At 39.3% G+C, this 15,285-nt stretch overlaps 1 protein-coding gene across 1 annotated transcript in view; it reads right to left on the bottom strand.

Moving 5' to 3' along the window:
* The window catches only part of necab2 (N-terminal EF-hand calcium binding protein 2), a gene marked incomplete at both ends in the record, with an annotated part of 113,308 nt that overhangs the window by 9,209 nt on the left and 88,814 nt on the right, over positions 1–15,285 (bottom strand). The window lies entirely within an intron of this gene.

Raw genomic sequence — 15,285 nt, 5'->3', positions numbered from 1 at the left:
ACACACACACACACACACACACACACACACACACACACACACACACACACACACACACACACACACACACACACACACACACACACACACACACACACACACACACACACACACTGATTCATTATGCACCTACATCTCTCCTCAGACAATCTTGTTCTGTTTGATATGAATTTTTAATGCCCGCTGCTTTCCTGCATTTGCATTTCTTAACCAATAGTGATTTGTAATGTTATCAATAATGACTTGAAGGACACAAGCACCTAAATACATCGACCTTGACACAAGGAACTCAGACCTACACTGAAGTACAGGTACTGAGGTACTTGTACTTTTGTAGCAATAACATGGTATTCTCAGCGTGTGTACTGTATGTGTTCTGTATAGATATGGTATAAAAGTGTGGGTGTGAGTATACACAACATATACAGACAAACATTTGTCCTGCATTTACAGTTACACAGTCCCACATCATATAATGTGTTTCTTTCATGGTGTGCATAAGTTAAAAGACAGAATTTCCATAATTACTAATAATGCAAGAATTGCCTGAAAATTGATTGAAAAGACATGTGAATCACAACTGTTTTTGTTAACAGTCTTCTCATCAGTTGACTTATCTTCTCTTACCTTCCTCTCCAACCGCAGCTCTGTTATCTTTCTGCTTAATTCATTTTTACCTCATCTAGCCCTTTTTACCAAACACTGTCCCTCTTCCAGTTTCTGTTCTCGCTCTTCCTCCTCCTCCTCCTCCTCCTCCTGTCCCTCTGTCCTCATTCTGAGTCTCTTCTACAATACAAATGAGATTAAATCCAATTTATCTGTATGGAAAGCACTGCTCCTCTCTGTTTCAAGCTACTTTGGACGGTAAAGTCTGTAGGTAATCTCTGGAGGCTGCTGCTTCTTGTCACTGTCTGGTTCAGATTTTAGGATTTCACTCCATTTCTCTGTAGTGAGAATTATTCCTGGTTGTCTTTCACATACTGGCAGTTGAGTGCACACGGAGGAAGTGTTGTTGCTATTATCAGGACAGATATTATATATCAGGCCATGCAGCTGCTGAATAACTGGAAATAGCTTCTTGTCTAACATCCTAATAAGAAAGCTCTCCATGTTTATCAGATATTAGCTACAGCTCTAACAGCTTGTACACATGCACAAGTGTTCAACACATCTGCATCCACTTGTGTGTTCGTGCACTGCGATTGTCTTGATTGTCTGTTTTATTGGCATGTAATGACTGTTTAAGTCTTCATATCGCTGTTTATCTACTGGCATTAACTTAAATGGCTGTCATGAGGCAACAGCACCACTGCAACATTAAGCTGCATGAATGAACACCCGGCTGCTTGGCAGTAAAGATATGTGTTGCATGTGTGTATCTGTGATTTATGAGGCAATCATTGCATGGGCGTGTATGTGTGAAGCACCCACAACAATGATTGGACCTGACAGACTTATAACCACCGTATGGTCTACCTTAAAGCACAAACACACACACACACAAATGCACATCCTACCAACTCTATTAGAAACACTACATTGCCCAGCAGCCTCAGATAATCTAATCACTACCACTCCATTAACCATCCAGCCTCCCCGGCCAAATTACTGCGATTACATCCACTCACCTCTGACACTGCGACCCCGCAGAGGTGATAAATCAGGAGCCTCAAACTCTCCACATCTGTACATTTACTGCCCCTCCAACCTCTCCGACAACCGTCAACATCAAAACAAACCTTTTAAAAAAAAAAATTTTTAGGCTCTGTCATGTCCACATTTCAGTTTAGAAACCGACACCACTATGTCAACAAATTGTGTGGTCACCTTTAATTGTAACACTTCCCACATTATTTAAAGAGTCCATCAAGGCTCAGTTATTAGCCTCTTACTACTAACTACTTATATCATCAGATCTCTCTTTTTTATGCAGATGATGTGATCATTTTTTTTGTTTGACTCCTACAGCACAACACAAAATACAATCTTCTTTTCCAAAAAGTTGCTTTCTCAAAACTTTCTTCAGTAAACTGAGATAAATCAGAAGCAATATAGGCCTTTTCAGTGAGCACACTGCCATCCACTTACAATCAATGATATCCAGCCCTAAGTTAACTGTCTTTCCTCAAAACTGCACAAAAGTCAGTTTATGCTTTTTTTTGTTTTGTTCTGCACATGCTCTATATTTATTTGACAGCTAAAGATTATTTTTTGTATACTTATTTCTCCCTATATGGTCTAAATTGAGCTTCAAAAACTTCCATTTTAGCTTTAGGTTAGTTAAAGTCTAACAAAGTGAAACAGAAAAAAAAAACGGACTCAAAAAATGCGTCCCCCTCAGAAAGGTCAGCTTGTCCAATTTGTATGTAATTGTGAAACATAAATGCATTTAATTCCCAGAGAAAAACACTGTGGACGTGTCCTCTGCGTCCTCAATGCCACTTACAGTGTTGTTTACGGTTTATCTGCGGTGGCGGAGTAAATAGAAGATGCAATCCTAATTGATGCCTTACTTTATTTCATTAAATACCCTCAGTAAACAATTATTAATTTACTGACATTATTTTCATCATTCATTATGCCACTGCAGCACAGTGGTTGCCAATTGCTTGTTTCCTGAAGTTAAATGTCAGACAGCATTTTCCATTTTGCTTTCTGAGGATCGACTTTGTGAATGTCATATTTACCAAATTATTAGATGCACTTAGAGGCGCTTTGAACTTTTAAAATGCAAAGTTTGACTGAACAGTACCAGCTTTATTAACCCGTGCATAGACTATTTTCCTTAAAATTGCTATTATGTTACTTTGTCCATTAAAATAATGAATTATTCCTGACATCTATGTTAAAAAATAAGCAAGAGTAATAAAGTATGGTGCAGTCATTTATATAATTGGTTCTAAATGCTCCCTGACTTTCCATCTTGTCAAGATCTCAGTCAAATTTTAATCAACATGTAAATTGGTATTCAAGTCTTATTCTCTTCCCTTTCAACTAAGATGCACTCAGTTCACAACAATATCAATGAGATGCAAAGAAGTCTACTGTATGTATATTTATGTAATCAAATTCAGAATGTGTGGTTTTAATTAGGACACTCAATGCATTGCAATGCACACCGCACCTGTCATTAAATATTGCATTGCACTTTCACAAAGTCAGGGGTCTTGTGATTCAGAATGAACACAAACATGAACTTTATTTTAAACTCTAAACCTCAGAGTTCATAATACAGACCTTGGTTGCCCCAAATTATACTTGTTTACATGCCCAAAAACAATTGAAAAATGATGAGGTCAAACAACTTCTCTGGGATCTTGGGAAATGTAGTCAAATGAACACTAAATAGAAATAGGTGAAGTAGTTTGAGTTAAAGTGGTGGGTATATGCTCCCAGAAGAAAATTCACAGCACTTTGTTAACAAAATGCAGTGAACTCAAACTTATGATGTTGAACAGTTCAACAAGATGCAGGGCGACGTTTTCCTTAGAGACCCTACTTGTTTTGAAATATACACAGATTCCTTTATCAGATGTTTGTGGCTCATTGCTTTCCTTCATTTAAGAACTGCCTTTAGCTTTCAATATATGATATATGAGTTTGGTCTGCCTGCTCCTGCTCAGTGTGTTTGTGTGTGTGTTGTGTTGTGCTGTGTTGTGTCAGCAAGAACATCTATAATGGTGCTTGTACTCGTATCTTTTAAACCTGCAAATTACAGCATGCAGTGTGTGTGTGTTTATAGGACACCACTGAGCTGGTTTGATTGTACAACTATCACCACGTCGTAAAGACACGTGGAGCCTCTTTCACTGGCTTGTATAAAGGTTATTGATTTTCGTCTTTCTCTCTTCCTTATCTGCATTCTTCAACATGGCCTATTCTGTCTGGGAAAAGAAAGAGTTCCCTTTGCTGCCAGCTGAATATCTGAGTTTATTTGCGCATCATTTTCAGTCAAACAGTGTGTGCTTTTCCATGTGATGTGTGTTCACCTCCAGAGTCAGATCTGATATCACCTCTGGGGGGCGTACAAGTCAGAAATAGCAGGTCTATGTACCAAAAAACCCCTGATGTGATGGTAAATGTGAGTGAGCAAAAAGTAAATCAGGCGTGAAGCATTTTAAAAACTTGTCCTCCTGCTCTCTCTCTCTCTGTCTCACTGTGTCTTCTTGTCTGCAAACCTCTGAGTGAGCTGAGGGGCTCGGCACTAACAGCTGCGTAAAATATGCAAATATCTTCCACACCTATGAAGGATTCATACAGTATAGTGTACTGTACAATAGCATGTGTGTGTGTGTGTTGCATGTGCATGTCCTCCTATAGTTGCATATTCAAATTTCAGTTCAATTTAATATAGCATCAAATCTCAAAACACTTTTCATACAGACCAGATCTATATCATTTACAGAGACCGAACATTAACCCATGTGTAAATATCTGGTGTGAAACCATCATTGTGAGGACATTTTGGTTTTGTGAAGACATTTAAACATTATGGGGACATTTTGGTATTGTGAGGACATTTTGGTTTTGTGAAGACATTTAAACATTATGGGGACATTCTGGTATTGTGAGGACATTTTAATATAGCAAGGCCATTTTGGCAGTACGGGGACATTTTTGCATTGTGAGGACAATTTTGTGTTGTGAAGCCGGTCTTCACAATTTCAAGCAGGTGTTTGAGGTTCAGACTATAGGTTTTAAGCTTAAGGGTAGAATTATATTTAGGTTTAGCTTTAGGTTACCTTCAGGGTTAAGATATTTGTGATAGCTGAGGTTGGGGGTGAGGGGCTTGGGAATGCATTATAATGTCAATGACCGTCCACACAGCAGACACAATGAAGTGTGTATGTTGAGTGTGCTGCAGTGTGATATGTTAACCCACTGGGTTTGAAAATGGGAGTAGAAGAAGGATGTGTATGTGATACAGAAGGGGGGGAGGGGGGTGAATCAGTCTAGCGTTACCATGGGAACTGGGAAATACCAGTTACCCACATGCAGGCCCTCATCTCACACCTCTATTCGTTCTTGACTTTTCATCTTCCCACACCTCCTCCATTATGTCTTTTCTTCAGGAACTCCTTCTCCACTTCTCCTCATTGCCCCAGTTCTTGGTTTTGACATCTAAAAGGCTCCACACCACACACCTCTTCCTCCCTACTTCTTTTTCTTCTCCTCCTACAATCTCCCTATATGACTATACATCTCTCCTACTCATTCTCCCTTTTACTTCATCATCAATGTCTCTCTCTCTCCATCCTTGCTGTTCCTCCCCCTGCTCGCACTGAGCTCAATGATTCTCTTATTTATTCAAATAAAACACGAAAAAAAGAAAGAACCCCTTCATTAATTCAGGAATGATTTGCATATCTCTCCTTTGGCTGCAATAATAGATGACTACAGTATGGCTTACAGTGTGCTGACCTGCTGGCTGCAGCAGAGGAAAGAGGAGCAGAAATACTTTACAGTAAGAGGTAGCACCTACACCAGCAGTTGTCATCTAATTTCTTATCTTTTTGGTTGTTGCTGTTTGTTTACAGTTTTTTTAATGATTATCTAACGTGAAGTGATGTGATTTTACATTTTGCTTGATTACAAGACAGATGGAAGAATTGAATGTATTATGGCCAGTTCCTACAGAAACAAACAAAGAATAAAGAAGAATTAACATCATCATACAGTCCAGATGTAACCAAATAGAAGAGATTAAGCCATTAAAAGCTGCATTAGTCTTTTGTTTTTTCCTGTTGTCATTGTTGGTCAAAACTGTGATCCATATAGCCTATCTCTATTACACATCATAATTTGATTGCTCATACAAAAAACATCAAGAAGTGCAGCTTTAACTTCAGTGGTGTTAGCTTGGCTGCTTCCTGTGTGGGTTTCCTGTTGGTGTTCCTTGCTCAGTCTAAATCAATCTAGGTTAATAAAGTTTTTGACATTGAGGTGTCAGTATGAGAGCGAATAGCTGGAAACGTAATCAAAGAAAGAAGAAAAAGATGTATTTATAAATACCAGCTCATAGAAAGGGCATGTGCAGCTCTGCCAACAGTCTGACAGACAATGAAACCCACACAAAAACAGTAACAACTAAACAGATTGCGTGTATTGAACCTCTAATTACAGCTTCACTTTGTGGAACTGTTGTGCGCTTTCCAGATGTTATCGTGTCCATTAAAATTCCATCTCTGAGACTATTGCCACAATTATAAATGGAGCTGAGTTGCCTGTCGAAATTGGGGTAAATGGCTGCACTGAACACTTTTAGGTTTCATAATGCACTAATGCACTGTGGGACTGCAGATCCACCCATTCATACTTTGCCTGATAAAACAACAACAAAACTCTTAAGATTCATAGCTATTTATAGATAGCTATTTGTTTACCTGTCCAATGCATTTGCATACAGAATGGAGACATTAAAAAAGCATCAGGAAGTGCATTATCTTTGCTAAAGAAAAATACAAAACACTGCTTTAAAAGCCTCAGAACAAACCCAATATTTATCTTGTATACTACAAATTAATCATCCCTAAATATTTTTCACTCTTTGTTCCACTAGAGTGAGTCCTTGAGGTCCAATCGGGTTGCAGTCATAAAGAAGATGAAATTGAAATGACAGCTGCTGCTGATGTCCTAGCAATGTAACACTGACTGAAATATTTCCAAAGACAAATTCTTCTTTATTGTCAAAACCTTCACTCAATCTTCATCTGTTTCTCGCTGACAAATACAGCATGAGCACATTTTCTTTTCAGCTGTCTGCTTTTCTTTATCCCCACGATTCTCTCGCGCACACGCACACACACACACATACTTCACACACCAGCCCGCTGTGAACTACACTGATGCAACCTGCTTGTAAATCCATTCATCAGGGGTATTGCTGTTCCGTAAGGATCTCTCTTCCATCCCAATGTTGCTGCATAACTCAATCTCTATTCTTTCACACCATATCACCTTGATTGTTAATATGCACAACACAATGGGCTATTGTATAAAGTGTCATGACCTTCAGGTGGTGGTTTTCATGAGGCATAACAACTAAGATTTTTTAAAAGCGACTGCATACATCGTTACTTATTTCATATCAGTGTCTTCTTTTTCCGGTAATGTATTCCTTGCAACATCACTTAATTCACTCTGCCTCTTGATTTCCCATCTATCTTCAAAATTATTCCTTTTTATCACTCTTTACATCTCTTGATGAAGATGCATCTCAGTGAAACTAGTCTGTATTCACCTCACGTCACATTCACAATCAGCACTGATGATGTTTTGTCTGTGCTTCATGTTTGATTTGGCAGGTGATCGTTTGAAAAAGAAGCAAATACCAAGTGAACCAGGTGTTGGGTAGGAGTAAGTGAAAGGCCTGAAAGCTTGTCCTTTAAAATGTGAGGTTTTGGCTGCAACTTAAGACTTTACTATGACCTAGTATGAGGGTCCATATAACATTTTAACAGCACCACACAATGCTGTCCTGCTGATACAAAAAGATATGGTTTTGTCATCAATATGAACACATTGCAATAATACAGTGTTGCCGCCACAGTTCTGCTATTGGCTGATTATGCCTTTGAACTTCAGCATTTTGCTCATGCAGAGGAGTTGACAGACCTCTACCATGCATAAAAAAATACATCATTGCATCTCTCGGCAACACTAGTAGTCAATACACAGTTTACATATCTTACATCTTCATGGAAGAATCAAATCTTAGCAATCATATGATGTTGATGTTATTTAAAAAGCCATAGCATACCTTGAAGTTCAGACAGACTACCTTTGTCCTTTTTGTTTGTCTCTCATAATGTAGCCAACTAGCAAAGGTGAAGATGTCTCTATTTAACTGGCATTCAACGAAAAACAATGTACATTACAGTACAGAGTGCAAGGACATCTAATTATTTTAGTGGCTGCAAGAAGATGAAGAATAAAGCGTAGTTCAGTTAGAGATAAGTCGATGAATTTAACCATTGAAACGAGAAACTTGCACAGTATAGATTTGGCTGAAAGGGGCTCCGTTTCATCTGCATTTACTGCAGTGAGAACAAACTCCAGATATCTCTGAACATTTACTTTCTGTCTCTCTGGATATCTATTGCCTCAATGCCCAACCCTCTCTATCTCTCTCTCCCTTTCTCTCCCTCTCCCTCTCTTTTGTCTCTCTTGTTCACGGTACTGTACTTATAGTGACATGGTGATTCACGTTCACTGAGCCCTGCATCTCAGTGAAATAATGCTGTGCTGACTCCAAGAGACCAGGACAGATTGCAACAGAAAATATGCAGACACTGTGCTCTATGCTGCTTAGGCATGTGTGTGTGTGTGTATATACAAGTGTGTTTAAAGGGTTTTGCGTCATTTGCTTTTTGCTTTAATTTCCTCTGCCCCTCTGTTGCTTTTACCATAAAACCTCTACATTGCTTACTTATATTATGTGCAATGGGTGGCCTGATGTTTTGTTTCATTATATGTTTACTTTGGAAAATGAAAACAGATTAAGGAGGGCTTTCAGTGTGGTTAGGTGAGTTTTCTGGTGGATAAAAGTCTGGTCAATGAAGTCAATTAGGGAGAAAGGGGAGGCAATAAAGGCTTAGTCAAAATATATGGAGAGAGAGGACCACACACACACACACACACACACCCATACAGGAACAGATACAGTGAGCAAGCTGTCAGTTTTGCAGGCTAAGTGGGCTAAATTGTGTTGCGGCAGAGACAAGGGGAAGAAAACCAACAGAAAAAGAAAGACAGAAAGAGAGAGAGAGGGAGAGGCGGTGTGGGTTGTGGCTGATTAATACACGTAGGAGGGGTTATTGAATTTACAGAGAAAATCTCCAGAGCCGAAGAACACAAACAGCCACCGGGGGATTGGAGCCATTCAGGGAACAAAGTGCCACCATTCATACATCAAGACCAGAGACAGTGAAAAGATCCAGATCTCATAAGTCTTCAGACATGGTTGACTTTGATGGGTATTGTATGAACCAACTGCATGGTTCTGTGATAGCTTAATAGTGTATGAGCTTTTCATGCAGTGGGAACAAGTGCTGAGTGAAACATTTACACATCGTCATTCTAATAACTTCAGAGATGCTTCATTATCATTGTAACAGCACTATACTATTGGAAAATTCACTCGCTGACATCTTTATAACTGTAAACAAATAGGATCAGTGTTGAAAAGAAGAGGCTTTCTGTGGTATTAGACAAAAATAGGGCTGGTGTTGGTCTACATTTTTCTTCTTGTCAGTTTCCCTGTGGCCAAATCGTTCCCACTGAAGACATTAATCTTCAACAATAGCTAAGAAATATAAAGTTTCATTAAGGCCCAGTAGTTGCAGCTGGGGACTGTACAGGAGTAAATGGATGTGGATTCACACACGTTTTGTGCAGCAGTGCGTGTTAATGGCAGCTGGATGGTGTGTGTTGGCCTGAGTCAAAATAAACTATGTTCTTTGTAATGAAGTCACCCTGTGCAGTGGTGTGTCTCATTAATGTGTTTTTAATAGTTTTTGGATGAATGGAGCTCTATGGGACAGAAGAATGCAATACATCAGACTGTGGAGTCAACGTGGCATGTCTTAAAGGCACATTGCACAATATCGACTGGTAAATCACCTCTTCAAAAATGTTTGCAGGTATAAGCAGCAGCACAAATGAAACAGAGGAGCTCTGAAAAAAGCAAAACACTAAAGGCATACCAAAGCTACAGTTTGACAGTTTAACAATTTTACTGTTAAAGGAATAGTTCATCAAATAATGAAATTCAGGCAGATCCAGGCAAATTCAATACAGGACTGTTTAGGACACTTGGATTGCAGCGGATGAGCAGTATGGAGGAAGATTACAAGGTTTTTGTGTAGTTTTATGGACTTTTTGTGTCAGGCGCTATTGACTCTCATATAAGGATTTTGTTGACCCTGAACCCCCCTCCTGGGTCTCCAGATGAACTCTGAGGAATAAAAAACTACTCCGAAGTATTTATCAGCATGAGGGTGAGTCAATAATGACTGAATTTCATTTTTTGGTGAACTATTCCTTTAAAAAAAACGAAGAAATAAACTGATTTCTTAAATATTGGCTGCAGGGTGCACCAAATACAATAACACACAGTGTGCTATTTAGTGTGGAATTGGGGCACATTTGGGGCAATTGAAACAGTTTTGGACAAAGAGGCAAAGGACAAACACTTGCAGCTTAATTTACTGTCTTTGACCAAACAATCATCTTTGACTAAAATGGGACAGCAGCTGAAAGGTTTTTTGAGTAATGCTGTCTTCATTTTGACAAACACATAATGTGGGCTTGATAAATGCTAGAGTCTCTAGACATCACAGTCAGTTTCACAGTGGCATTGGGAGATTGAAAGACTCACATAATCCTGTCACGCTTTCTTATACAGAAACATTGTACTACTTCCAAGATTTTTCAAACTCTCACAAAAAAAGTGGTGTACTGTTAACAGAGTGAGAAAGTGTCTGCCAAGGGTCAAAACCTGGCACCTTGTACCTGGAGAAAGCAAGAACACTTCAGCATGGATGGCGATTTTACCAACAGAGTGCAGAGCAGCCAGGACTGAAACATGAGCACTGTGGTAAATTCTGCTGAATAACCCTTCACTGTTCTCCCCAACATTAGGTAGGCTACAGTACTCCTCCACCGGGGGCTGACCCGTCGCCTTTTTCAGTCTGAATAATTCAGTCACTGTGTCATAAATAGCAGGTATAAATAGCCTACTGAAAAAGCTTCTTCTTTCTGTTCTTTGATATTGAAATTTCAATGTGGAAGACTCATTCTTTTGTATATTTTCCATCCCTGCTTTGGACTCAAAAACACAGGGCACCTCCTAGGGGCTACCCCACTGTAGCTATTTTTAATCGATCATTTCTAAAATAAAATTACTATGAGAATGGCTCATATAATCCAACAGCAATTGGACAGCCAAGTTTGGCTATCACTGCATAGCCATCATTAGCATCTTACAAAGAGCTACAGCCATTGTTTTGTTTACAATAATATATAATCCCTCTCAACAGCGCTGATTTGACCAGGTAGCCCAGAAACTGCAGAGACTCTGTGTTGGAAAGTGACAAGACTCTCCAATTGTGGGATGGGGCTAGCCTTGTTAGCATGCTAACCTCAGTAGAAAAAAAAATAAAAAAAAATAAACGATAGAGGTAGAAGATAAACAAGAGTTTCTTTCCACTGCTGGAGACGACTCTTGGTGAGTAAAGGACAAAGTTAGATCGAAACTTGTAACATTTCGTATTGACTGGTAGATAAACAGCTGTTTATGTTGACTAGCGACTTTCAGCTAACCATCTTTCCTTACTCTGTTAACATTTCCATCCTTGCTAAAATATGACAAATTATAAACATTGTGCATCCAATCTCCAACATCTGGACAATGAGCTTTTACCATCAGACATTCATCGTTCATTCACTCATCCACATCACTCCTGAACAAACAAATAAATCATCATGATCATAGCACCTCTCAGTGTTGGGAGTGTTCTTATATTTTACATGGTAAGTGCAATATTACTTCCTGTATTACAGCACATCAGTTGCTGTTTTGTTGACCCCTTGTTCACTGAATATTACGTAGGCTATATGCCCCGTCTTGGTTGTTGCTACTATGCAGCTGCACTTTTAGCCAATGACACATTCCCTTTGAGACAGTAAAGCATTCATTCAAGATGTTAAATTACTATTTTTAAAGAATTACCCCATGATAAATACGACCTCTGCTGAAAGAAATGTACGTGTGCAGGTGAAACACATTATAGCTGCCAGGTGGGACCTATTTCACACTTCGTATCCACCTCATCTGAGTCAGCACTGGTGGTATGAGAGAATTATAGTTAATTCAGAGAACAGGCCAATCTGAGTGGGAGCTGCATGTGAGTGCGTGACCCGTTCATACCGATATATCCATATTTATAACCTTGTGATTTATTTTTCATAAGGGCCTTCACAGCACCGTAAATGCCCCTCTGTGAACTTCACTTTATCCTTTTCACCTCTAGACTGTCTGTTCCATTTATCTACATCTTATTTAAGCTCACATTATATATTTAAGCCATATGCCGAAGCTCTGAGTCATCGAATCGTGGATTTTGCTTTACATCTTTACTGATACGATCGTTTTTGCTTTAACTTTTCTTCCTCTCGTCTCTTCTTTATGTGCATCTTAGTCCATGTAATTATTTTTAATTGCCAGCTTGTCACCTCTCTGCTGTTTTCCCACACATCCCTTTTAATAATCTGTTGTAGTTTTTTAATTGGCCTGTTCTGCTAATGACTGTGGAAAGTGGTGAGAATCTCCTCTGTTTGGTTCTTGGCAAGTTATCTTGTAGGCCTAGTGTTAGAGAAAGTGTGCCTGAATATTTGGCTAAAATGTGAGCCACCCCCAGGATTAGTTAAGCGCCGTAGATATGTCTCTATAAATGGCAGCATTATTCAGCTTTTGAATGGATTACCATGAATTGTGTGTCTTGAATTTTTTCTCTATAAAAAATCACATCATCTAATCCTTTATCATTAACTTAAATACAATTAATTAGGTAATACGTTTCTATTCACAGACCACAGGAGTTCTGACTTAATTTCTTTCGGCTTATTTAGCGTGAGCCTCCATGACCATACAGACTTTCAGCCCTTTCCCAATTATCATCCGTATGGCAGCATAGTCACAGTAGAAAAATAAATGACTGCACTTTTCAGTTGTTACTCTGCCGTAGTAAAGGTTAAATACACTGGGGCACCTAAATGACTTGGTTAGGTTTGTGGAAAGTAAGCACTGATGAAATAATAATAAATAAGTACTTTGTTAAGGTTAGATGAGTTGTCATGGTCACAATAAAACACACAAGGTTGTTGTTAAAGCCACCCCCCATTCTCATAACAACAGCACCCCCCCCCCCCCCCCCCCCCCCCCCCCCCCCCCCAATTTGTTCCCATCATAATTACTTTGGAGGACACTGCCACCTTGATGTAAACATGCTGTTGGTGAAAAGATCGCTACTGTCTCACACAATCACCAGCGTTGATCACTTGCGTAACTGCAAAACCAAACTATTGCTCAAATTTCCCTTGCACCTATGCAAGAAAGTCTGTCCAAGTTAGCAGACCAATTTGAACAGACAGTACTGTGTATAAGTATAGACTCACAAGGCAGCGGTTTTATGTGCTTGTGAGCCGTCTATAATGTCCAGGTTTGCTGTTCAACATCATTAAATTAAAATTATGTTTTTTTGGAAGGTCAAATCAAAAAAGTAAAAGAGATGCTGCTTTGTAAGATGGAAAATAGTAAGCACGGCCACAAGCTCTATACCTGCTACTTAATTATGGTTTCATATATCTTAAAAAAGGGAGAAAGCATGACAGATTTGTATTGCTGGCTGTTGCATTAGGCTATTAGAAACACTGCTTCCGAAAACTGAGCAATACTTGGCCTCTGTGGCCTTTTCTCTTTCTCATTCACTTTCCTTATTTCTCCCATCTCTTCCTTATTACTCTGCAATGTGCCCTTTCAACCCATATCCTTCTTTACATTTTGTATTCTCCACGCTTCTTCTCTTCTTATTGCTTCTCTTTTTTCAACGCAGCTCCAAAGACGGATAAGATATATGATATGGGATTGATTTCCTCACTTCAAATAACAAATGAACTTCAAAAAGAAATCACGGTGAGCCAACCACTCACTCACTGCTGCACTTGTGTCCACTACAACAACCAAAATGGAGGCGCTAATCTAGCTGCACAACAAGCAGCTTCAATGTATCTATGTATTTCTCATAGAGTATATGATCTTAAGATAATCCCTGGTATGACTCGCAGGAGCGTCTTTGTACAGAGAGGAGGAATGATTGCTTTGACAGCGGAAGAAGATACAGGGTAATCAGGTTTGAATCCTTCTCCTGGTGGAGAATGGAAGGTCAGGTGAGATGGGCTGAGTCTGCTGTGGGAGGCAGGGTGAAATTACGTGTTGAAGAGGATCATGACCTTGTTAAAAGAAATCTCTGTTTAGAGGAAGAATAGGGGGGCGTCAAGGAACAAAAGGGTCAAAGGGTGACGGTATATATGTAGGATAAGAGGATGAGATGAAGGCAGCGATGAGAGGAGGTGATAGATGGATGGTGGAGGACCTAAGGGAACACACTTTGTCTCTATTTGAGTTTAGAAGCGAATGACCAGATTTATTAACCTTTTTTTTCCCACGCAGTTTCAGGAGCCTTCTGTGCATACAGATGTGCAATTTATCCATCAAATAGGCACAGCAGCAGCCTCCAAGAGCAGGTTGTGTGTAATCAGTGAAGTGTGTCTCTGTTTAAAGGACGATGCAAATAACTGAAGGAAATATGATACGTCTCTAGTTTCACTGGATTTATTAAGGCGTGTGCAGTATTTTATGGCCTTAAGAAGCAGATGCAGACTTGTGCTGGTGTTGTGTTTTGAAAGAAAGTTGCGACAGGATAGAAAGAGTAAAAAAAATAACATAGTTAAGCAAAAATCTCAGCGACAACAGACAAAACAGTGAGTGCATCTCATGAAAAATGCACTGGGAAGCCGCTTTGAATTGAAGCAGCAGTACTCTACAGAAAAAAAACCCTGTTGGAATTAAAGGAAAAAGAAAGAAGTGCCTGATAATAATGGACGTGGCACGCAACCATTTTACAACAGATATTTATAGTCCGACATTTATATAAACCGACATGTTTTTAAAGAAGTTGTGTTTTTGTGCTTTTAAAACTTGAACCCAACATTCACTGGGCTGCACGGGGATTGCACTGCTTTGGGAGGACTCAGACATTTATGTTGTGAAAGATGCTATTTTTATACACAACCTTTCCTTTTGATGTGAATACAGTTGACTGCATTGAACAGTCAAAAGGATGTTTCCCTCGGATGAATTTGATTTGTGGGTTAAGAGATTTCCAGTTCAAACATCATTATTTTTTGATTCCTTCTCTGTGCTTTGCAGGAAGGTCCCATCTCTGACCTCTGAACCTTTGTGCCCTGCTGTCCTGCAGAGTGGACAGTCCCATCTGCTGATTGCTAAATTAGTAACTCAGCTACTATATTTAGGCCTAATCTAAATGAACAGAGGTCTTGTGGGCTCACTTGTCTCTGACTCCCGGATATTTCTTTTTATTTTAAAACTATATACGGCCCTAATAACAACAATAATTCAAGCTGTATCACTTGGGGCAGTTTATCAGACTTTGCACAGATTCCTCTGGAACAACAAAAGGCTTTATTTATACAGCCTCTTCACAT

Source organism: Trachurus trachurus (genome assembly GCF_905171665.1).
Source record: "Trachurus trachurus genome assembly, chromosome: 6".
Lineage (NCBI taxonomy): Eukaryota > Metazoa > Chordata > Actinopteri > Carangiformes > Carangidae > Trachurus > Trachurus trachurus.
This window is presented reverse-complemented; position numbering and strand designations above follow the sequence as displayed.